The sequence below is a fragment of the Sminthopsis crassicaudata genome, chromosome 4, assembly GCF_048593235.1.
Source record: "Sminthopsis crassicaudata isolate SCR6 chromosome 4, ASM4859323v1, whole genome shotgun sequence".
Classification (NCBI taxonomy): domain Eukaryota; kingdom Metazoa; phylum Chordata; class Mammalia; order Dasyuromorphia; family Dasyuridae; genus Sminthopsis; species Sminthopsis crassicaudata.
In genome coordinates, this window is record NC_133620.1 from 343,700,085 (window position 1) to 343,703,147 (window position 3,063).

Consider the following 3,063-nt stretch of genomic DNA (forward strand, 5'->3'; position numbering starts at 1 on the left):
TGGCTCTGGTAAGGAGTATGTCAATCTCATTATCAATGTGGACATCCCTGGGAAATATGCTGTCAAGGTAGGAGAACTTATCCACAGCATGGAACTGTGTGGTTCCACATATGGATGGGGTGGTGCTGGCTGATGGAGGACCTTTTTCTTAAGCCAAATTTAGCACAACAAACAGAGAATTGATTTAGACTGTTGCATCTCTGCTTCAGAAGCTGCATTTGATGCACAATTATCTGTAAACAAAAAGTCATGCATCAACACTTCCTCCATTTTAGTTTTCACTTGTAACCTTTTCAAGTTGAAGAATTTACCAGTCTTTGCTAAGTTACCAGTAAGTAATGTTGACTGACTTTGATATTGGTGCTAGAGCTACGGGAAGAAGATGGAAAATGTAAGACCAGGTAGAATAAGTAGGCTCCCAGAAAGAGAGGATTATAGTTGGAATAGGGCTGGGGAAGAAAAAAAGTGGAATCAGGAGGCTTGGAGCAACAGAGTATTTACTTTAAAAAATACTTGTCTTCAAGGAAAGACCTCCAATGAAGGGGATTCCACAACTTCTTCAGGAAACAAACCACTTTTGTATCATTCTTCCTGTTGGGACATTACATCCTGTCCAAATGTGTGTCTTTGTAACTTCCACCTCTTCATTCCAATTTTTTCCTCTGGGACTAAGCAGAAAAAGACTACTTATTGTTCCATGATCACCTTCAGATATCTGAAGACAGCTGTCATGTTCTCCAGCTCCCCTTACCCCATCCCCATCTCCTTTCTTCTCCCAGCTAAATTTCCCTGGTCCTTTCGTTGAACTCTCCTATGGCATGAACTTCTTTATCTAGATTGCCCTCTTCAAAACTCATTATAGCTTATCAATATCCTTCCCAAAAATATATTACCCAGAACTGAACACAATATTCCAAATATTATCTTACCAAGTCAGAATACTATGAGACTCTCAGTTCCTTTTTTCATGCAGCCCAAGATCCAATTAGTTTTCTGGGATGTCTCTATCATTTTGTTGGCTCTTAATCAGTTTATAATCCACTAATATCTGCAGATCTTTTTCATGGACAGCTTTCTAGCCACATTTCCTACATCTTGTACTTAGTGAGGAATTTATATTTATCCCTATTAAATCTGATCTTACTAAGTCTGGTCCTATTTTTTCTCCTGTCAAGATCTTTTGGGATCCTGGACTCAGGGTGTTAGCTCATTTAATAAACCATTCATTACTCCATTCAAGTCATCCATTAAAATATTGAAATGCACAGGGCCAAGCCCAGATTCAAGGGATCCTTTTGACTATAAACCCAAAGGTTTGCTGTTGTTTTTTTTTTTTTTTAATGTGTGGATGGGAGAACACCCAATCTGTTACAATAATCTTCAAGGATGAAAGCTCCTTTTACAGTTGAGGGGAGATAAGAAACCAAGTGTGCTGACCCATAGTTGCCAGATATATTCTCCTTTCAGTGTTGCCCTTAATTCCATCCTCCACGCCCATTCCACCCTCCTTTATACTTCTGCCTCCAAGTTTCTAAGGAATGAATGAGTTTTCTGAAGCTAGCAGGAACAATGATGGATTCAGAATTTCAAAGGTAGAGAACATCTAGTCCAATCATCTCATTTTGTACTTTCTTCCAGGGAAGGAAAGCAATTTGCTCAAGGTTACAAAGTAAGCCAATGGAAGGATCAAGGGTCAGAAGCAGAGATTGCTAGTGAATATTTAACAATAGGCTCTGTGTATTTGTGTGTGTCTGTGTGAAGTATACATGACACACTTTTAAATTCAATCTGCATTGTTATTTTATCCATCATTGTCTTATGTCTAGACAATGGGAAAAAAATCAAGTCCTGATTTGTAGCCATTGCCAATTTCCAAAATATAAATGCTCACACTGGAAATTTAACAATCAGCTTTCTTGTTCATGTTGACGCCAGCTCATTCCTACTGGAATCCAGGTCTTTTGTTTCCTATTGGGTCTGCATTTCTTACCTCTAGACCACAAAATCCCTAGTTTCAAGCCATGAGGAGCCCCTGTACCCTCTCATCTTTCTCTAAGACAAACTGTAAACACACACATCACATTACATGTTCTTATGTACCACAAAGATCAGTTATACACATTAATTAGGTATTTAGCACCTCACAGGTGCCTCCTCCTATAGGAAGACTTTCTTGATTTTCTTCCACTTAACTTTGATGTTCTTAACCTCTGGAAATATTTTATTTTTTATGTACTTTATGCTTTTTTACGTACATGGAAACTCCTTGGGTTTATCATTTCTTTATTAGTAAAATCTTAGATAGAAATCCAGATCAGCCTCTTTCCTGACCTCTAATCCCTTATCTTCAATTGTCTTTTTATTTTGTTTTTTTGGTGGGGATTTTGGCCAGATAATTGGGATTAAGTGACTTGCCTTGGGTCACATAGCTATCCCCAAATTTTCTTCATTTTTATATTTATATATTTTTTGCTTTTCTTTTTTTTTTATTGTGAAATTAACAACGATCAGACATTTTGACATACAAAGGTTTATACTAAAGGGGCTTATATTTTATATTTTGTTTATATTTTTATATTTTGTTCATGTCTATTTTGTGTATATGTATGTGCATTCCAATATACACACATACATATGAGTGTGTGTAAATAAACTAATAAAGCTTAAAAACCAACAGGGCAACTAATTAGTGCAGTGGAAAGAATACCAGTCCTGGAGTCAAGAACATTCATCTTCATGAATTCAAATTCCAACTTAGATACTTACTAGTTTATGGCTCTGGGCAAGTCACTTACCCCTGTTTGACTCAGTTTCCTCATTTGTAAAATGAGCCGAAGAAGGAAATGGCAAACTGCTCTAGCGTGCCTGCCACAAAAATCCCAAATAGGATCATGAAGAGTTAGACTTGACTGAACAACAATTTTAATGTGCATTTATTTTTTTAAAAAACACTCATTTTTCTGTATCATATTTACCTACCATCTTGGGGAGAGGGAGGGATAAGAAGGAAGGAGAAAAAAAATTGGAACTCAAAATCTTATAAAAATGAATGTTGAAAATTAT